A 24,452-nucleotide genomic window follows, 5' to 3' on the forward strand; every position below is an offset into this window, starting at 1 on the left:
TCGAAGTTAAGCAACATTAAGCCTGGCCATTACCAAATGAGTGACCATTTGAGAAGACGAGGCGCTGGATGTATAGCCAGACCAGGTTGAGTAACTGGCGCGGTCTATCCTTCTCTCGAGGGTAGATAGGGCTCTCTTAAGCCGTGGTAGGCAACCCATCTAGTGATGGCTTCACGATAAAAAATATCCTTGATAGCCCTGGTGAACCATCAAGTAATCAGCTACCGACAAGATTTGAACTACACTACAAACACGTGTAGTGAGTTCAATCTCGGCATTGACCGCGCAAGATGGATGGTAATAAGTAGGAGAAAAGAGAATCGCCCATTTGATAACGACGTCGATTTTATACTGAACAAGGCAAGAATGTACTTTGAGCAGCACCACCCCATATGTGGCAACAGTAATTGGCTAGAGGATTCAGGAAGAAGATTTCATTAGGAATTAAATTTAATCATTTCATTTTTACTAGCGACCTTGACTATAGATTTTATGTGGATCCTTCATTTCAGTTTTGGAGTGAAGACCAGTCTCAGAAGCTTGGCAAAATAGTAGGCTTCTTCAAGGCGTGGATCATTTATTTCAGTTGCTATCAAAATGAGATGTTTAAGATAAAGATTAAAAACTTTTTTTTCACTAATATGTCAGTCATTTTCAAGTCACGAAGCAACTCGAGGATATGAATTTAATAGATTGTTCGTTGGCGATGAAAAACAATCTTGGAGAGAAACTATTGGTGAAATGGCCAGAATCAGATATTTTTATGAGGACCGTTTGGCAAGAATTTGTTTACATTGGACTTGAAAACGACCCTAGCGTATTTTGTATTATTTGGATGATTCGGATCAGTACTCTCATGTTATATTCACAGCTTCTAAGCCGATATAATCTCGGATCTTTTACAGGTTGTTCTTGCCAGGCCAGGTAATCTTTCTACCGAACTCGTACCTGTGGCGTAACAGATAAAATGCTAAGTAAAATTCAGTTCTAAGCGACATAATTCTGGAAGTTGTAGGTTCAATCCTCAGCCCGGGCAAATACTAAGTATACAATTGCGGATTGCTTAAAATTTCTACCTAGTCATAGCTGACAGAATGAGAGCATGCTATCGCCATGAATCACATAAAGGATTCTCGAGTTCGACAGAAAGATTTTCGAGATCCACAGAAAGATTCCCGATTCGGAAGTTCTGGGAAGTAGCGACGTGGTGTTGTATTTTACAGATGAGGAGTTCTTGGAAATAAACTTTTTCATAGTGTATCGATATACTGTGCGATGGAGACGTACGTCTGAGGACTTATTTCATTTCATTTTTATCTTAATTGATACAACAGAGTGTTTGGAAGATCCAAGAGGAGACAGAACGGAAACTGAACATAGTTCAGGGCAAGTTGTGAAAAAAGGTCTAGGAGGCTAATACAATTTCAGCGAATCATTTCTTCTTAAAAAATAACAAAAACTATTCATTATAATCTATAGACATAGATTAGTGGTAGAGTATTCGACTACATCGAATGCTCCCCTGTTCAAGCGCGGGTATACCTCACGATTTTATTTGAATTTTTTCTTAATATAGTCAATTTACGATAAAAGAAGAGGTACTATTTAAAATTTCCGCAAATCATTTCTTCGTTTGTATATCATAGAACTAAACCATAATCAGGAATTACTTTTTTATCGTCAAGCCCAAATATCAGCTGACGTGAAATTGTAAACAAACACGGATGGAATTTGATGGACTACATTATCTTTATTATTTTATTATTTATTTTTATTTTATTGCGCATTTGTCTACCGGACAAATTATTCCTCGTAATATATAATATTGCATAGGGGATTTATTCTATAATAATACATACGCAGTCTGGATTAATTAAAATATCATGTTTAAGCGTATCGTACGACTGGGTAACGCCGGGCTGTCAGTTGGTATTGAATAATATAATAATATCCTGTTCTGATTTTTAGCATTATTAACAACCAACGTTAAATTAATTGCATTTTACATTTTATTAGATTTTACCTTGAACACACACACACACACACACACACACACACACACACACACACACACACACACACACACACACACATAAATGTATTTATATATATATACATATATATTTATTATATTATAATTTATAATTACACACACACACATATAAATGCATTTATATATATACACACATATATACATTTATATATATATATGTGTGTGTGTGTGTGTGTGTATGTGTGTGTATGTGTGTGTGTGTGTGTGTGTGTGTGTGTGTGTGTGAAGAGAGAGACAGACAGAGAGAAGTATGCTTACTTCGTTAACTATGTTTTATCTCGTTCGTTCATCTGTTGGTGAACTTACTACGCGGTAACCATTTTATCCATAAAATCATTTTAATTTATTTTACTTTTTGCGTTTATATAATCATTTTATTTGTTAGAGTGAATCTTGATACAGTTGTTTCAAAGACACCAACGTTAGCTATACTAGGAGCCACGCTATACCATTAACCTGACTCCACTTAAAATGTATATAATACGTGTCTGAAACACAAGGAAAATTATACGACCGGAAGCTAACATTAATTAGCTAGTTTCTATAGAAATGCCACAAGATGTTTTATTGTCATTTAAACCCCACAATTCTTACTTCTATGAATTCGACACCCTAGTAACGCCGTATAAATCAACCAATTATCACTAAATTATCGATGAAGGGGAGAGATTACGTCTTCGTAATGAGGATCAATCAATCAATTAGTGAATCTTCCAATCTATCGGCTTTCATCGATAACAGAATGGGTGTGTTTTCTCTAACAGATGTTGTGCAGATGCCAACATTTACAAAAGTCCAGACACCCTCATCGCCCATTTTGGCAAGAGACGCTTGGCCCAATATCAAAACAGTCGGCATCAAATAAAATGTCTATTTCGGAGTGATGTGTCGAATATATAATTTGATTCTTAAAACGCCCAGAGTCTTTTATGACGTCCGAACCTCAAATTCCACTTTCTGTGGTGTTGATTTTTATTACTTGCGTTTATATATATATATATATATATATATATATATATATATATATATATATATATATATATATATATATATATACACATATGGTACTAGTGCACTTACTTATTGATCCGTGCTGAAATAAAAACGTTATTATTTAAAAACCCATTTTTAACATGGGGAGGGAAGGGTGTTTTGTACCTATTCTGTACTTTAACCTTAAAATTGAATAAAAACATATCATAAAACTTTAATTAAACTTCGAAATACGATTAAAAAAATAGCGCGGATCAGTAAGTGTACTAGCACCATATATATATTAGACATTAAGAGGATATATATATATATATATATATATATATATATATGTATAAACACCCGTTCACATACACTTTTCTATGATAAAACTAGAACCCAGAATTAGATCGCCAACGGACAATGCCAGACCCAAAGTTGATTTCGATGTACTGCATCTCATCAGTGACGTGCTCCGACATAGGTGCGAACCCAGGTCGTCGCACGCACGAAGTGTACAATACTGACGACCTAACCGTATGAGCCACGGCGCAATCTATTAGCTATGCCTCGATTTCAGTATTGCACATTTCATGCGTGCGACGACCTGGGTACGCGCCTATGTCGGAGCACGTCACTGATGAGATGCAGTACATGTAAACTTACTTTGGGTCTGGCGTTGTCCGTTGTCGATGCAATTGCTCGATTCCATCTAATTCTAGGCTCTAGTTTTATTATGAAAAATGTATGTGAACGGGTATTTATAATACATACATATATGCATACATACATACATACATACATACATACATATATATATATATATATATATATATATATATATATATATATATATATATGGTGTTTCAAAAGTCTTGGGAACATTACAAGTTATTAAAAATCGTTATGTTCCCAAGACTTTTGAAACACCCTGTATATAATATAAAGCTGAATGTGTGTGTGTGTGTGTGTCTGGTCACGAATAGGCTCCTATATGGTTGACTATTTTAAAAAACTGATTACATAAAATGATAGAAGATGCATCGAGACAGAGGAATGGGTATGTTTGATCTGGCAGAACGGTGATTCATTAAAATTGTGGGGTCTGCGTTTGCGCCTGGTGCACAAAGTATGGAAATAAAAAATTTAAAAATTAAAAAAAAAAAAACGTTAATCAAAAGCACTTTTGATATAGATGTACAAAGAATACTTTGATAAATATTTTTTAACTAAAATAGGTATGGTATAATAAAATTGTGGGGTCCGCGTCCGCGCCTGGCCTCCATAGAATGGAAATAGGCACACACTTTAAGAAAGACTTTTCATATCTATCTGCGTAAGTATACTTTGATAATTATGTTTCAGTTTGAAGAAATATGGTATAATAAAATAATGGGGTGTTCGTTCGCACCTGACGTCCATTGGATGGAAATATGTCACACAATTTAACAAGGTTTTTTAATATAGATCCACAGAATATTGTGATAAGTGTTTCAGTGTGAACAGGTATGGTATAATAAATGATGGGGTTTATCTATTTTATTTTTGATTTCATCATATTTTGCTTTGGTTTTTATACCCCCAAATTCGAAGCTATCTCTTTACAACCCTTCCTTTTCATAACCTATCATACTTTCATAAATCAGAGTCCATTTTCTTTAGGCTGTTTTTGAACCCAGTGAACGACGGGTACTTTTGCTAGTATATATATATATATATATATGCATATATGATAACAATTATTTTTAAACCTACACACACTAATGTTTTCTTTCTTACGCTATAACCAGTGACAAGTACTTGTGGCCGAGAGTGTCGCACCCAATCACAAAGCCACCCTCGACTTCGTAGGCCAGCATCTTACCTCAAGCCCTATCTTCCCACCCGCATTTAACACAAGGATTAAGAGAAATTAAATGTCTATAAATGCGATGTCGACGCCATACAAGAAAGATCCTATTCAACGACCTGAAATCCAAATATTAATATATATATATATATATATATATATATATATATATATATATATATATATATATGTATGCATGTATGTATGTATCTATAGATATATATATACTTACGCAGATCATGATGTCGTAATCATAAGATCACTCTCGCCTGACTTTAATATTAATTTCAACTGTACTTCTTGCCGTTAACGTTGGTCGTGTGGTTTGTTCCTAGCTAATGGAGTCAGAGATGGCTTCGTGGCCAGCTTAGAATCTCCCGATCGGCAATAATCGTAACTCCCTACTCTGATGATTTCCGAAAGGATGAAACACTAGTGTCTGTAGGTATTAAAATAATTATTGTAATTATAATTATTGTAATTATATATATATATATATATATATATATATATATGTGTGTGTGTGTGTGTGTGTGTGTGTGTGTGTGAGCGACGCATGCATAGCAATAATATTGCAACCAGCAGTTTTCCACTCAAAGCTTGAATAAGCATGAATTAAAAATTTTGCTGGAAGTTAATATACTAAATTTATTATTCCATTACAGAATATTACGCAATAGAAGCAAGATTAATTCTTTCTTTTGGTTTTACTATGCCAAAACAAACACTTTTTTTTTTCGCGGTCTCTCACATCTACGAGCGGAAAGCAAGAAATTACAGTCTAGATATACCTTGCTGCAAATGTTTTGAATAAAATAAGCTCTAACCTCAAAAGCAAATACCGGACCTGAAGGAGGTCGGTGGGCCGAAACGTTTTGAAAATAACATTCAAGATGAGAACAGCAGTTCGAATAATCAATATGATACAAATTATAAATCCTCATTTCAAAAATTCTGAAACTTTTAAATTGCTATATATTTTTGTAGTTTTTGTTATTCTATCTTTCCTTTGTTTCCCAGTTCTGTTTGAGTTCTATTTGCATCCATTTTTCTCTCTTTTACTTGTAAATACGCACATTTCTTTCCCCCTCTTCCAATTTTCTTGTCTTGTCTTATTCTCTCTTTAAATAACTTCATCGAACTCCACCCCCACTACATCGAAGAATTAGGCCATCGACATCGCAATCACTTGCTCCGACTCAACCTTCCATTATTACAAAATAGTAACTCATTTTTTTTTTTTTTTTGCACAGAAGTTAAGAAACTGACGCTGGGTGAGATGGAACATTGTGGGGAGGGCGGTCTGGCAAAGTGATGTGTAGCATCGCGCAGTTTTGATCTCAGAAGGGTTTTGACGCTCGATCAGCGATCATCGGTATCGATTTTACCCGGATCAGCCGCAGGTCTAGCAGGTTATGATCAATGCAAATATAGATCACGCCGGTTGTTGTCAGTTCTCTAACAGTCGATTTGATACGTGTTACTCAAGGGCAGCCGCATCTTACTTCAACCATAGCACATCCTGTCAGCTATGTATTCATTTTTTATTATTACTTAGTCACGTGTGTCGGAATAATTGTAAGTTTCTTTTATGGTTAAACCCCAAAAAAGAACCATAAATGTTTGCAAGATAATAGAAGATCGCTTTGGGGCTCCGGTGAAGAGGTAGATTTTCTACAACATTCAAGATTTGATGTCCCTTCTGCATATACGGCACAATCACGTTGACACACCGGTTCTCGCCAGATCACCGAAGTTAAGCAACGTTGAGCCTGGCCAGTACCAGATAGGTGGATATTTAGGAAGGCGAGGCGCTGTATGTACCGCGAGGTAAAAATACCAGTTTGGGAAACTAGCGAGGTCTATCCTTCTCTCGAGGGTAGATGGGACTGTCTTAAGCCGTAGTAGACAATCCATCTAGTAATGGCGTCATGATAAAAATATAGCCCTGACGAAGCATCAAGTATTCTGATACGGACAAGATTTGAATTACAAATTCGTGTAGTGAGTTTAATCTCAGCTACGGCCGCATGCTACGTTACGTTAATGTTCTGTATGTAAACTTCATTAAATTTTTCATTTCTATTTTCAGATATAAAATAATGTAACATTTAATTAATTTAAACACATGGTGAGCTCTCTCTACCATGTTAGAAAATTTCTTACCTCATAGAGTATCCTATATCTCTACAAAACCACAATTCGCCCATGCATGGAGTTTCTTTGTGCCATGTAGGCTGGTGTATCTAGCACCAATCTTTTCCCCTTATACAGAATTATAAAAAAGAGTCTAAAATCTAATAGGTCTCGCACTATCGGCCGAGCTCGAACCTCTGTCGACTCACCTCAATGTTGTTTTCCTGTATATGTTTCATATGTACTTTAATGGAATGTGCTCTGATGAACTCATACCACTGTGCCCCCCTCTCAATGTACATACTCCCGACTAATCCGAAAGCTGTAAAATTCTACTCCTATTCGCCAGTTACCGGAAAGTCTTTAATAGTTTCTTTCTCTCATGCGCTTAGACTTTGGAATTCCCTCCCCGTTTCCTGCTTCACTGATTGTACGAATCTGTTGAAGTTTAAATGTAATTTGAACAGACTTCTCGTTGCTCAATCCCATAGTCCCCTGTAAGACACGATCCCAAATAGTAACCACTTACGTTCCGACTGACAATGTGCCTTATTTGGGGGTGAAAAATAATGAAAACAAAAAACAAGACAGAATGACTCTCAACTCACATGCTACGCCTTGGGCAAGAAAAATGACACCAAACATATAAAAGGAATTATACCTAGGAGTAACTTATGAGTATCATAGGCGGCGCATGCTTCTTTGATAGCTAGCATGAGGGTCCTGGTTGGCATCCTGCGGATGTTAGTCCTTTTTTTCTATTACTAGAATACGACATGCCAAATAGAAGAAAAAGAATGAACAGCACCAAAAACAAAACAAAACAAAAAAGAAAAGAAAAGAAAAGAAAGCACAACGAGGAAAAATGGACAGCAAAATATTAGTTTAGTACTGGAGTGCTATTACAGTAGAAATAAACAATGTGACTCCTTCAAACAAAACATATTTTCGAAATTATCTCATTGATTTTACAAACACCATAAAAATCTGCAACAAATTGACCTATTCCTCATTGTAAAGTTTCAACAACTCGTTCTTCTTGGTATTGTCAGTACATTTCTATCAAAAGCATCAAGGTGTTGTTGAATACAAGATTAGATATCCGATGATGAAAGTGGAATATATCGTTATCCGTACCCCCTCTCTCTATCTGTTACATAATGGATGTCTCCATGTCAGATAGCAGGTATATCAATTAGTGTTAATATTGATAAAGGTTGAACTAAGTGCAAATTAAAGTGACACAAAGTTTTGGAAATAGGAAGAGATGCTGTGTAAGGTAAGGTGAGGTCAAACAGGTCAAAGTAAAGTAAAAATGACGTCAATGGATATCGAGATTAAAAAAGAAACAAAGGTTTTAAATTGTCTGTCTATGAATGTCGCGTTGGACAAGTGGCCAACAATGATATAATAATTGAAAAGAAAGCTTTAATAATCAAAAAAGACAAAAGAAAGAGACGACCTTAAAGTTAGATGAGGGTTTTTTTTTTTTAATTTTTTAATTACATTTTCACCCCAAACAAGGCACATTGCCACTATGGTGTAGGGGGCTACTATCAGGGGCAGTACCTACTGGGGCACTATGTTGGGATTTGGGCAGCAAGATGTCGGTTCACGTTACACTTGAACTTAAAACAAAGAGAGTTTAGTGTATATAAATTAGATCCACTCCATGTTTAAGTGACCTTATATGATCCACACAGATTATAACATGACAGTCATTTCTGTTATTCAGTTCGTTCTCTAGTCATTTTAATATACCTTTTTGTTAACTGCGACTGGACTGTTACAACCATACAATAATTTCTTGGTGCTACATGTTTCTGTCTATCTGGCTTATGGCGGTTGAAGTGTCGGAAATTTTGCTGTCTATGAGCTGCAAAGTTCAAACTTAAACCTTGTGAGTGTGGGGCTTTTTACAATTTCTAGAATTTCCGTATGAGAACCTGCTTTGACTCCTTCGGTCACTTCATTTTTGCACTGATCAGCTGAGAGAGAGAGAGAGAGAGAGAGACAAAAATTCTCTGATGTGATTCATGGTAGATTCCCAATCTGCCATTTTGAAATATCTCTTCATTTTTGAGTAACAGCTGTTCAACTTTGAATCAAGATTTTCGGGTGATATCATTCGTATTGCACAAGGTGATCAGCGTTTCCAAGTGGGCTATGAGCATCGGTCACGGGATATGTGATTTAATTAAGAATTAGGATTGTTGATACGAGAAGACGGGTCTAGGAAGTGACAGTTTGTGAAAGCGTATGTGCAATAGAAAGCAAGCGTGCTATTACAATTCGCGCTCGTGTAGCTCCAAATTCCAAGCCAGCAACGGTGATGAACATTAAAATTCACAAATATTCGTATTTTGGGCGCTCAGCTCCAAAGAAAGTTCTGCAGCTCTGTCACGAAAGACAAAGTCGAACAGGGTACAACCCTAAGTTGAACGTGAACGATTTATGAAATACAAGTCATTAACGTTGTGTTGTAAAGTTAATATAACATGCATGTAGGCTTGATGATGTAATTGCAGACGATGCTCTCTAGTCAAAGAGAAAGTGTTACGAATATAAACACTGAATCCGTGCATTTGGGTGTCAGAGTCTTTACGGTAGAGTGAAACGTACCAAGTCATGTCAAAACGTACTAAGTACTGTCAAAACTATTAGAGGAGATTGGTGAGTGTAGGTTAACTTAACTTAGTGCTGGAATATCTCGAGAGTTTACTAGAAAAGAGTTTACGTCATCGGAGTTGGTTACATACTCGGAAAATTGTTGAACGCAGGCCTAAAGAGTCGAGGCGAATTTGTGTTGTTTTTAGGTCGATGTCTGGTTTGAACGTGTTGCATTTTGTAATGACATGTTTATTTTTATATAGTTAGTGTTTGTTTTTGTAAGTCCACACAAGTAGTCTAATCTTCATCTATGGGTTATGACCTCGGGGTTTATTAATCGTTAAGATAAACAAAACTTACTTTACCCATTTTAAAATAAATTGTTACAAAATCAAACCATGTTGTCCCAACAACTAAAACGGTACAATTTTCAATAAATACATAAGGGAGACTCGCATTGCCCAGGATTGAATGATGACCAACAAATGTTTCAGACTTCCATATTTTTATTCTCATCGAAATCGATGAATTCGCCAATTTGTCGATCAAATCGATAGATTGCATGCTCTAGTTGGAGACACATCATTGGAGGAAACTTCAGATGCTTCCCCGCAGTGACAGTACACACTACATTGTAGTCTACATTGCACTGTGGAGACTCTACTATCGATTTTATAAAATTATATATATATATATATATATATATATATATATATATATATATATATATATATAGTCATCCACATATTCTATATGAAACAGAAGCATTCATTTTGAACGCGCCTACTCAAAAAAACTACTGTTGATTTTATATTCCAGGCCTTTCTACTTGTGCGGTAATAAAACTTCTCAAATGCACTTGTGATGTTAGGCTGTATAAGGTGTTAAATTTGGTCAAAATCGTCTTTTTTGTCTTTCATTTGATTTTTTTGATTATCGATTATCAATACTTATCGACGACATTTCGCTACAAAACCTAGCTAAGAACACTGCCAGATACATAAAGTCCATTTGCGTCCAAATTCATAAAAATCGGTCCGGCCGAACAAGGGAACAAACTAACACAAAGTGCCTTTTCTATAATAGTATATAGATAGATATATTTGACAATTGTTTTTGCAGTAAGTGGATAGAATGTATTGTATTAAATTTTTACACTTTTAAATAATTCAAGAAGAGACACATTAGTAATATTTATTTTAATAATATTTGGTTTGGTTTACGGCAGGTTAAAAATTTAATTCCTTTTTAATTATAATATTTATCATGGCAGACATTTATCATTTGAAAAGAAAAAAGTTATACAGATTCCTGTAAAAAGTATCGTAGAATTTCCACCGGCTCAACAAGTGAATAATAATTTAGCAAACTCTTATATAAAGTGTAGGGGTCAATGTTAATGAACTATTTCTGGAGAACATAATACACAAAATTACAATCACAAAACACTTTACGAAAATTACCGAAACTTACATACAAACCAATTTCAAACAATACGCATCCAAATTCCTATTATGGCAAAAAGAAAGACGTAGCAGTAAAGCTCCCTGGATGTGCAAAAGTGTAAACTTAGAACTGGTAAAAATAGCCAATTTTCAATAATATTTTGTTACTTTTAGGAAGAGGTATCCAAGAAAATTCAAGTAGTTCTACTCATAAATTCATGGTTTCACTGGAAACTTTCGATACTGGCGAACGTTAACAAACTTCACTAAACAAACTGAATGTATTTATCTGAAAAAAATTATTGAACCAAAGAAACTGATGATTTTATCTTGTATTTAAGTGTATTCTATAATGTTATTTCAATACTTATACACAATACGAAACGAGCTGTTTTTTTAAATCCTAAACTAACCCTAAACTAAACTTAAATAATCCTAAACTAACCCTAAACTAACCCTAAACTAACCCCAAACTAAACCTAAACTAACCTTAAACTAACCCTATACTAACTCTAAGCTAAACTTAAACTTTCCATAACCTAATCTTAATTCAAGTTTTAGATTTAGCAAAAGTCCGTTTAGTTCGGTTCGTATTTAGTAGAAACATCGAAACTGTTTCGCCTTTTTTTCTCGGTTGTATTCGGAATTGCTTACGTCAAAACTACGTCACGATTGCACATCTCTGGATACCACTTCTTAAAAAGCACCAACATTTTTCAATGTAAATAAATCGAGACATACTAAATATAGCGCATATAACGACCACTTTACACAGCTGTGTTCACAAATTCATTAGGATCTTTTAATTAGTTTAAGAGTGAATCCAGTACATACAAATATATAAACGTATGCACATACTTAACTTTATAAAGATAACCCTAATAAATGAAACATAAACCTAACAAAAACAAAACAAAAAAAGAAGAAAAAAACGAACTAATCAAAAAAAGGTTTAGGTTAAGTCAATTAAAAACAGGAATGTCAGATGTTGCTTGCGTATTATAAAAATATTACTGGTATATTGATGAATAAATAATTGTTAAAAGATTCCCCCGAGGTTACCGAAAAAGCAGGATAGTGAATAAGAATGATAATCTGGATGATAACAGAGAATGTTGGTAGACGTCGAGCTTGTAATGCGACTGTGATTGCTTTGATCATTTCAAGGTGGAGATGAAAACGAAAATACAAACATTTCAGTGTTAGGATTTTGAGGTGTGCTAATTTTAGAAATATATTAAAAAAGTTTTAAGGAAATGTCACCGTTTGGGAGAGAATCGAAAAAGAGAATAGAGCGACACTGGAGTTGGGGATTTGACTGCATCTGTAAGTCAAGAGTCCACCAAAAGGTTTGACACACAAGAAGTTAGCAAGTGAAACAGTGTTAAGTGGAAGCAAGAAAGCAAACAGCAACTTCCCGCCATTTTAAATGAAGTCGAAAAAAATTTTAAACTTTAAATAAAAATCAACGTTTTTTTTTCTTTCTTTTATCTTTTCTCTTGTAAAGTCATCGGAAATTATTAAAAAATTATATACGAAAAGGCATTTTATATCGAGATTAGCGCAAACACTAGCGAAGCATAATTTTTTCTGTGTTTCTTTTTACCGGAGAATGTGCGCTAGTGTTTTTGTTTTGTTATGATCCGTTTTCTTTTACAATACAAAAATAAAAACGGGTTTAATTCGAATTCCACGCATTTTTTTTTTAATGTGCTGCTGTTGTTGGGCATGATTCATTCATTTAACACAAAATAAATAATTCTTGCTGGCATTCATTTTCCCGATATCTTTATTGTTTAATTTTTTTCTAGAAAAATATCAGGTATTCACATGAAGGTTGGCACAATTCCTAAATGAAAACTTTTCTGTAGAACGAACGGGACTCGAACTGGACACACCCAGGTGGAACATTCGCGCCATTAACCACTTCGCCACCGGTGTTGATGCTACAGATCAAGTAAAAAGAACAATTAGTAAATCTCCCTAAAGCTTTTTATGACCTTAAACTATATCCGATGGTGAGGCCCCAGCTTGCGGGTTTTGGGGAGTGTGGAGCCACCCTTTAATTGCCATTGCTCCCAGGTCCACTCTGACCCGGAGTTGTAGTACCTGTTAGGGTCCCAACTATGGGTTAAATAGAAACTGACTTGGAAAAAAACAAAACAAATATATTCTATTAAAAAACTTTTTTTTCAAAATCACTGACTTCGGCATTAAATAACCTGAAAAGGGTTGATATGCCGTAAAACAAAAACAACCAACCAAACCAACCTAAAGCTTTTCCTGCGATCGTCTATTTTGGTAATACGTTCAACGGAAATAGTCAATCGAATTATTAATATTATTGATTGGGTCAAGATCAAAGTAGTATCTGTTCTTCAGATGCTATACTTCAATTTCTTGTTCTCTGTTAGTGGAGGAGAAATCCTTCACGACTGAGACAATTTTTATTTTTTGTTCGTTTTCTCCGCATTAAAAAACGACCCTGGTCTCTAACTCTGTACCGTGGCGAGGCATTGTAAATAGGAACATTATTGATATTATACTAGCAGTTTAGCCCGACTTTGCTCGGGCCCTATGTACTGTTCATAACTTTATGTGCATATGTATATATATATTTAAAAGTTTGACTCCTGTCCAGGTAACCTACACTTAAAATTTCAAATGTTTAGACCCAAAATTGGCGGAAGAATTTGGTAGAGTCTGCAAAAGTCAACTTTTTCAATATTGACTTCTTGGCAGCCAACTTTCCGCCCCCAAACTTAAATAGCTTGCTGCATGTTTGAATACCCTTTGTGTAAAATTTGAAATGTTTAGATCCAAAATTGACTGAATAGTTTGCTAGAGATCGCAAAGGTAAAATCTTTTGAACTTTGACCCCTTAGCAACCAAATTTTCGGCCAACAACCAAGTAAAAAGCTTGCCCTATGTTTGAATACACTTTATGTTAAATTTCAAATGTTTCGACCTAAAATTGGCTGAGTAATTTAGTAGAGACGGCAGAGGTAAAGTTTTGGTTTTAATTTGGCTACAATTTTGACTCCTTAACAGTTTTTGTTTTGGGATCAAATCAAATTAAACAGTTTGATCCATTTCCAAGTAACCTACATCTGAAATTTCAAGGGTTTAGACCTAATATTGGTGGAGCAATTTGGTAGAGTTTTCGTGTCACAAATAACGCTCAAGATGAGAACTATAGTCCGATCAAAACAAGTAATACAAAAAAATCAGCCCTCATCTAAAAGATTCAAGACTGTTATAAAAATTACTTCGAGGTGATCGGAAAAGCAGAATAGGAAATAAAATTATAATCTAGATGGTTACAAGATGTAAGTCAAGGGTATGAGTAAACGTCACGTTTGGAACGCGATTGCGATTGTTTTAATGATTACAAGGTTGAGAAGAAAATTGAAATACAAACATTTCATTGCTAAGATTTTAAGATGTGTCGGTTTAAGAAATGTATTAAAAGAAGTTTTGAGGATGGCATCATCGCTCGAGAGCGACTCACACACAAAAACAGAAGATAGCGAGTACTTGCAATCGAAGTTAGTGAAAGTTCCGCCTGTTACTTCCCCCAGCAGGTGCAGGTAAGTTGACTGCATTTATAAGTTAGGATTACACCAAGAATAGAGTCTACATTCTACTAAAAATAAACTTTAAGCTATAAGAAACCTTTAATGTTTCGATTTTACACGTTTCCTGCAACACCAGTTTTGAACCATTAGATTAGAGGTGAAAAGGTTACATTATCTAAAATTGCTAGCACTAGAAGGCTTAGTAGAAAATATAAACAATTAAATTCATTCTAGTAATGAAATAATTCATTATAAATTACCTACAATTTTATACATTCAGTATTGTCTATCTAGCATATGGATTTATCTTGTTGAATTTCCAAGTCAGTCGGCTGCAACTCGTTTGTAGCCGCACACATACGCATGGCAACATGCGACAATTCGTATATCAATATAGAAGAGAAACAATAAACTGACAGGAAAAATCTTATCGTGTTACTCACATTAGAGAAGGAAGACTTAAAAACAATTTATACGTGTTTTATTTTTAGGTCTTGTGCGAGCCAATAACAAAACCGACGACGGGTCAAAAGTCACTGGCAGTTTTTCGAATTTTGTAACACCATTAAGAAAGGTCAGGAGTTAAGTAAAAACCTTTCTTCTTAAAAAGGGCACCGTACTTTGGGGTAACTGCGCCAAGTCCGAGGTAATTGCGCCAACTGGCTAAAAGTGCTCTTTTGGCAACCGCGCATATAAAGAGCACTTTTTTTTTTAGTTGGCGCAATAACCCCCGGATTTGGCGCAATTACTCCAAAGTACGATATGGCCCACAAGATCACATAGCATCTATATATTAATACGATAGCGTGTGTGTTATTTTCTGTGTCATGCTTACATCTTTTTTCTTCTGAGTGACTGTTGCTTAATTGTTATGACCTTCCATTTTTTGTAATAAATAATTTTACCAAGAATTCTTCATAAGTTTTGGTTTCGGTTTCGATTATAGCTGATGACACTGAAGTCATCTATTTTTTATTTTTAAAATCACGACTTTATATTGGGTACAATATAATATATAAGTACATTATTATACGAAAGCGTGTGTCTTATTTTGTGCGTCATGCTTGCATTATAAGATAGGGAAAATAAATAACCCACCCCCTTTTTTCTTGTTCTATCCGTTCGTCTTTTGTTTGCCATCTTGTAATTGTTGTACGCTTTTCCGCTAAAGATTCATGCACCCCTTCTTTCTTCTTTTTTCTTCAGAGTGATAGTCGTTTAACTGTTATGACCTTCCATTTCTTGTAATTATTATTGAAACAATATCAACAATTATATCTACTGTCGCTGTGGAATTTTCACAGGTCCCGCTAGTTCTATATTAAAGACCTAAGACTTGTCATCTTTGCAGTTTCTTTTAACGCACTAACCTGCAAAATTTATTGTATATTTTGCAAACCTCTTTTCTCTGATGAGAAGAATGGCATTTTTCGAAACTCCGCGGAATAAGGTCTTTCAATTTTATCTGTACTCCTTGTCGGATAATTAAAAATTCTGTTTACCTTCTTTTCAGTTTTTAATGTATTTTGGGCATTTGAATTATTTTCAATGAGATTTTTCTATCATATATATATATATATATATATATATATATATATATATATATATATAGAGAGAGAGAGAGAGAGAGAGAGAGGGACAGAGAGAAAGAGAGAGATAGAGAAAGAGAGAGAGAGAAAGAGAAAGAGAGAGTAGAGAGAGAAAAAGAGGTAAGTCAAGTTAAAGACAAAGGAGATTTTCTTTTATTTATCTTTTTTTCTTAATTGTTTTCTTTACTTCTGACGATATCTTTCGTATTTCTGGTTTCAATTGTTATTTGGTCCATCTGAATGGTTTTCGAATGTCAGAAATCGTCTTCAGGGGTAAAATTTCATGTGTTATACTGTCGTTTTTAAGATGTAGAAAATAAAAAAGGAACCTCTTTCCTCGATAACATATGCATATATATATATATATATATATATATATATATATATATATATATATATATATATATATATGATTGCTACTTCTTGACAGAAGTTTGCCAGTTTGCCATCTCTTCAGTCAAGTGCTGTGCGTCTGTGTACACGGAGGTGGCTTTTTAATCCAGCTTTAGTCCTACATGAAATTACGCACATGTGACATCAAGAATTTTCTTCTTGTAAAGGTGATCGTATGATAATATTGTAAATTCTCGAATGTCGTGTTAAGCCACGTTTAGAATTGCAGATTAGACCACAAATATGACAACTTAGCGTTGCCAGATGTGATGTAAAAGCCTCCTCATGTTATTCCTTTGTTTTATTATGTGATTTCAGATGGTTAACAAAACCAGCTTTTGGCAAAAAGTATCTGCCACATACAATGTACTTCAGTTCCTGTTGTAATTTCTCTGACATTATATTTTTGTCCTGCTTTCTTAAAATACGTTTTAAGACAGCAAGATCTATACGCTGCTCTTCAAAAAATCTTACAACTTTCTCTGAGTATGTTCCACACAGTGATCGATCTCTCGCTTTTATTTAAAGTTTCGAGACTTTTACAATGCAACGATTGTTAAATTTGTCTGATTCATTAGTTTATTTATTGTTTTAAATTAATCTCTGGCATCATCATCATCATAGTCATCAACAACAGCGTGAGCGTTGTAAACAAACTTTTTATTTAAAATTTCGAGACGTTTATAATGCAAGGGTGGCGAAATTTGTCTTCGTCGGATTCCTTTGTTTATTCATTGTTTTAAAATAATCTGTGAGATGCTTCATCATCATCGTCGTCATCAACAACAGTGTGAGCGTTGTAAACACATACATACATACATACATACATACATACATACATGCATGCATACATGCATGCATACATACATACATGATGATTGCTGCATCTTTCAGATGATCGCCGTCACATTGAGTTATCCCAATATTGTCGCCCATGCCATCTCAGATGACTCTGCATGCCCGTCGCAGATTTGCACACCTTGAAGCAGATGTAACATAGAAATTGAGCAATTTCCATCGAGTTGACTTCCTCTAGAGGTTGAAGGGTATTCCTATAAACAATCACATGTCTTCTCAGACCAGCAGTAGACTTGCAAACTTTGCTGCATGTTAAACAGATCGTTTGGTTCGGACTAATAGGTGCAAAGTTGACATGAACAGGAGTTTTGTGCGACTTAAGGTGGTTGACGTAGCCAGCTTATGACAAAAGCACTCGTTCACAAGTGTCGCATTTCCAGCTGTGTGTGTCATGGTTAAGACTGTCAATTAAACCTTTGCGAAACTTTCGCTTAAGATTGCTGTGGGCCTACTTTCTTTTCTCTAGAGCATCACAACTTTCACGTACAAGCTTTCGCCACTTCGTCCTTTGCATACATATATTGCATGTAAACATATACATACATACATACATACATACATACATACATACATACATACATACATATATGTGTGTAGGGGGGCTTCTGTTTTATGATTTTGAATATTAAACTAAGCTAAATTTGTTTGACTGTCTATTCATCTTCCCAATTCCCCTAAATAAAATCATTCAACTGTTTTCTTAACGAATAGATTGTAATCAATGAAGTTTCGCATCTTATATGACCTTTGTAGCTACCTTTGATATGAACTTTTAAAAGTTCAGTCATAGTCAGAATTTTTGACAGAATTTCAACTTCCATTTTTTTTTTCAAATTCGCGTTTAAGTCTGATGGTCTTTGAAAACAGTAGCACGATGCGAAATCTCAGCCTGGCCAGAGAAGTAGTATTTCAGTTAAAAACGTTTTCATGTGATAAATTTCTGGAACACTTCATACAATATACTGAGATGTCACGTCCAGATAAGACTTTGGCCCATTCCAACGTTGCCAGGATATGCAGTTTCACGATTGAATTCTGTTCTTGTTGGAAATTATTATAAATATAAAAAGGTTCGAGATACATAATTTTTAGAAATACTTTATACTATACGGAGAAATAAATGCCAGCCTGATCAGAGAAGTAGTGTAAGAGTTATCAACGTAACGGAATTATTTGATGCAATATAAAGATGTTATGACCGGATAAGATTTTTTCTCATCCTTAAGTTGGCATCCAGAGGTATGTGGTCTCACGACTGACTTCAGTTTTTGTTGGGAATTATTAAAAAAATATAAATAGTTTGTGAAATATCAACGTTTCTATGGCATAACTTCGGAGATACTTCATATAATATCTGCGTATGTGTGCGGCTACAAACGAGCTGCAGCGGACTGACTTGGAAATTCAACTAGATAAATCCATATACTAAAATAATATATATCAGATAAGATTTCGGTCCATCTTTACGTTGTCAGCTTGAAGTATGCAGTCTCACGACTGTAATAAAAGTTGCAGGTAAGCCGAAAGCGATGAGAAATGTACGCCATCATAAATAAATGAATACAGATTAAATGATCTAATGATAAAAATGAATAAACACAGAGAAACACGAGTTCTTAATTAAGTGGCAGTTGCTCGAGTTATACCAGAAGTTGAAGATAAACAGACGTTTGAATGAACAGAGAAAGAAAGATGATATTTTTTTAAAAATTTCAAAATCGTTTACAAAAAACAAAACAAACAAAAACATCGCCCGTTCTCCAAACCCGCCACCAACCGGCTGTGATGAATGAGAAAGAAACTTAAAAAGCAGATGTGGAAGCAATCAAATAAAATCAACTAAGAAGTCAAGAAAACTAATTAAGATACAACAGTGTCTATTTAGTCATTCCTCCTTACAACATCAATGACGTAATTTTGTTTTGAAAGGAGATCAAGTGAAAATATCTGAAACTCGTCTTTTCTTTCAAGATGGCGCCTGACTATTTATGTGTATATGTGTGTGCGTGTGCGATTTTCTTCTTTTATTCACTGGATTAAAAGAAAACTCCCATTTAAATGAACATCGGCATATGCATTCGATTTAATATTCTTAACTATATGAATTATTTTATCTATTTTTTATTTTCTATTAATTCATTTTTAGTTAAAATCCCAAGTTTTGTTTGTATGTGGTGGGATATTTTTAGATTGACTCATCATTTCGTTTTTCATCATTTCGATATTTTACACATTTTTTCACTCCTTTTTTATTTAAAATTCTCATTTTCAATAAACAATAAACCACTTAGAGAGAGAGAGAGAGAGAGAGAGAGAGAGAGAGAGAGAGAGAGAGAGAGAGAGAGAGAGAGAGAGAGATTTCATAATTTCCCTTACTCCGAGTTTCCCGTCCAGAAGCAAAACAAAAATCTTCTTTTAAATGCGTATTATTTAGAGTTTCAGGTGCATTTTTTCGAACTCGGGAATTTTATGTCGACTTAGTGAATCAATAAGGAATTTCCCTCCTTACATTTTTTACTCTCACGACAGGCGCACACTATGCAGGTGGTCTCCCTCCCTTAATTCGCCATTTAATCAGCACAGTTTTCTATTTGACTTCTAATGCAACATGTCAGATAAATGCGTTTTTAGTTGTTGCTTATAGTTGATTTTTATTTTTCGTCTTTTCTAGATCGTAAACCTTTTAGTTAAGATAAACAGATTCAGACTCAGGTTAGCGTCTGTCGAAAGGAAATCGAACTTTTAATCAGTTCGAATTGATCAGTTTCCCGCTTTGTTTTCGCTCTTTGATCGATCTTTTAAAACGAGAGAATCTATTTTTTCTCAATTTGGTTCGATCAATAACTAATATTACAACGCAATACCGTAATAATTAAATGTAACTATTAGTGATAAGGCAACTCCAATATTTTCCCTATTCTGATGCAATTACCAATTCTGTTCTTGATTCCTGATTCCGATACAATTACCGACTTCGATTCTAAAATCGCTTAAAAAATTCTCCATTCTTAAGCTACAATTTCATTGGAGGTGAATTAGCAAACAATCACCATCTACTTTTAAATGTAAATCTACGTTTAAATGTAAATCTACTTTTAAATGTAAATATACTTTAAAATGTAATATACTTTCAAATGTAAATATACTTTTAAATGTAAATCTACTTTAAAATGTAAATATACCTTCAAATGTACATATAATTTTAAATTTAAATATATTTTAAATTTAAATATACTTTTAAATGTAAATATACTTTATAATGTAAATATACATTTAAATGTAAATATACTTTTAAATGTAAGTATACATTTAAATGTAAATATACTTTCAAATGCAAATATAATTTTAAATTGAAATATACTTTTAAATGTGAATATACTTCTAAATGTAAATATACTTTTAAATATAAATATATTTTAAATTTAAATATACTTTTAAATGTAAATATACTTTCAAACGTAAATATAATTTTAAATGTATATATAATTTTAAATGTATATATAATTTTAAATGTAAATACTCTTTTCGGTGTAAATATACTTTTAAATGTAAATATACTTTTAAATGAAATTATACTTTCAAAAGTAAATATAATTTTAAATGTAAATATTAATTTTAATGTAAATATACTTTTAAATGTAAATGTAATTCTAAATGTAAATATACTTTTAAATCGAAATATACTTTAAAATCTAAATATACTTTAAAACGTAAATATACTTTTAAATGTTAATATAATTTCAAATGTAAATATACTTTCAAATGTAAATATACTTTTAAATGTACACATACTTATAAATGTAAATGTAATTTTAAATGTAAATATAATTTTAAATGTAAATGTACTTTTAAATGGAAATATAATTTAAAATCTAAATATACTTTAAAACGTAAATATACTTTTAAATGTTAATATAATTTCAAATGTAAATATACTTTCAAATGTAAATTTACTTTTGAATGTACATATACTTTTAAATGTAAATATAATTTTAGATGTGAATATAACTTTAAATGTAAATACTCTTTTTAAATGTAAATATACTTTTAACTGTAAATATAATTTCAAATGTAAATAATCTTTTTAAATGTAAATATACTTTTAAATGTACATATACTTTTAAATGTAAATATAATTTTAAATGTAAATCTACTTTTAAATGTAAATATTATTTTAAATGTAAATATAATTTTAAATGTAAATATACTTTTAAATGTAAATATACTTTTAAATGTAAATATACTTTTAAATGTAAATATACTTTTAAATGTAAATATAATTTTAAATTTAAATATAATTTTAAATGTAAATATGCTTTTAAATGTAAATATACTTTAAAATGCAAATATACTTTTAAATGCAAATATTATTTTAAATGCAAATATACTTTCAAATGTAAATATATTTTCAAATGTAAATATACTTTTAAATGCAAATATTCTTTCAAATGTAAGTATACTTTCAAATGTAAATCTACTTTTAAATGTAAATATACTTTCAAATATAAAGACACTTTTAAATGTATAGATATTTTTGATGTAAATATACTTTTAAATGTAAATATAATTTTAAATGCATATATAATTTTAAATGTAAATATTATTTTGAATGTAAATATAATTTTAAATGTAAATATACTTTCAAATGTACATATAATTTTAAATGTAAATATAATTTTAAATGTAAATATACTTTCAAATGTAAATATACTTTTAGATGTAAATATAATTTTAAATGTAAATATACTTTCAAATGTAAATATACTTTCAAATGTAAATATAATTTCAAATGTAAATATACTTTTTAATGTAAGTATAATTTTAAATGAAAATCTACTTTCAAATGTAAATATACTTTCAAATGTAAATATACTTTCAAATGTAAATATACTTTTTAATGTAAGTATAATTTGAAATGTAAATCTACTTTTTAATGTAAATATAATTTTACATGTAAATATAATTTTTAATGTAAATATACTTTTAGATGTAAATATACGTTTAGATGTAAATATACTTTTAGATGTAAATATTCTTTCAGATGTAAATATACGTTTAGATATGAATATACTTGTAATTTTAGATTTTACAAACTATATGTTTTCCGTTTATGTATTTCATCCATAATTAGTATAAAATTAGTGTGAGATTTTCATCTATTTTTTCCACTTGTGCCATTTTTCTTATTTATTCACTTGGGCGATTTTAGCCCTGCCGTTTTTACCGAGTCATATTTACCCAAGTTTCTTATTATGATCTACAAATTTTTGTTTTACAGGCAGTTTAAAATCCATTAATATTTATTATTTTATCGTTAGTATCTGCAATAGAAAATTAGGTAAAAAAAAAATCCAAGATTTTTAAAATAATCGTTTTGGGAGTCTGAAATTAGACTATTTTTCCAGATTCCCATTCCCCCAAATCCACATTTTTTTTCTAAATTCCGATCACGATTAACTGCCCCAACATAAGTAACAATTGAAATCTAATTTATAAATAGTAAAAAAAAACCGACATAGTTAAACAAGAAAAAAGAAAAACGAAATTATTTATGATATTTAAAGATCAAGATGCGTGTCGGGGCGAAATAAAAATGAAAGTTACCTGGAAAATACTGTATAGGTACAAATAATTCTATCTAAATGTACACAATTTTATTTAATACAAGATTAGTGCAGGCATGTAAATGTAATTCACAATCGACCTCCAACCACATGAATGATGATTTTTACGACATGGAGATGTCACCATCCTTACATAAAACTCATGGTATTTCAAATTAGTCAACCATGTAGTACTGACCAGGCTAAACGTCGCTTAACTTCAGTGATTTCACGGTAACCTCTGCGTAAAAGTTATAACGCCGTACATAATGAAAAAAAAACTCATTGAAATTTTTTTTTAAATTTATGTGGTTTGAAATCGAACTTGTTGAATAAGCAATAAATTCACAGAAACTAAAAAAAAAAAAAATTATTTGCTTCCCCACCAAAGCAAATTAGGCACAAGGCTGTTTTTAATGTGGGGTAAAAACCAGTTCCCCTAAAAGTAGGCAAAAAGGGGGCACTCTGGTTACCAAAAATAATAATTGTCCCAGTATAGAGGGTTTCCCCTCCATTGACTGGTACAAATTATCTGAAGTGCAGCATCTGCAGAACAGATACTACACTTTGATCCTGGATGCCATTTCAATTATTTATTTGTAATTGAATTATAAAATAGGTAAAAAAAATGACGTAACTCTTGGCTTAAATAGAGAATATGTAGCGATCGTGCCTTTGAAAATGTACGCTGACAATTGTTAATGCAATAAGTGGCGACTGACGAGAGGATTCAATCCTGGGCGACGTCGGGTCACCATGCTTGTTATTGATAAAAAAAGATTCATAATATATAAGTTAATACATTAAAAAGATCGTTGGCCATGAAACACATATATGATGATTGCAATAGATATTCTCCTTCCTCTTAGGTTGATTTTTCATGCTACTGGAACCTAATATTTCAATTTAAAGAAGAGGGACATCAGTCGGTCAGCGTCTAAATCTACTTATATGTACATCCCCAAACGTACCTATAGAGATCAATCAATAATTAGATTTACCCAATATTAACGCCGTTAGCTGAATAAGAAAATCTCTTAAAGAGAATATATTCTCAAGCAGAAGAATATATATATATATATATATATATATATATATATATATGTATATATATATATATGTGTGTGTGTGTGTGTGTGTATATATATCCATCTGTCTACCTTTATAGCTATCTATTATCTATCTACCAACGTATCTATTATCTTTGAGCATTATTTCTATCTATCTATCTATCTATCTATCTATTTTTTTGCACATTCTTGATAGCTAGATCTGAAGATCTTCTTGATTTAAATGCATCAAACATTGATATTATTGTTCCGTTTGCAAACTCAATCATGTTCTGCAAAGTTAAAACAAAAACAAC

General features: G+C 32.6%; 1 protein-coding gene across 4 annotated transcripts in view; it reads right to left on the minus strand.

Moving 5' to 3' along the window:
- Positions 1-24,452, minus strand: part of LOC145254863 (neuronal acetylcholine receptor subunit alpha-10-like) — a 443,498-nt gene that overhangs the window by 278,094 nt on the left and 140,952 nt on the right. The window lies entirely within an intron of this gene.

This window comes from Euprymna scolopes, chromosome 30 (assembly GCF_053919585.1).
Source record: "Euprymna scolopes isolate OS-2025 chromosome 30, ASM5391958v1, whole genome shotgun sequence".
Taxonomy (NCBI): Eukaryota; Metazoa; Mollusca; class Cephalopoda; order Sepiida; family Sepiolidae; genus Euprymna; species Euprymna scolopes.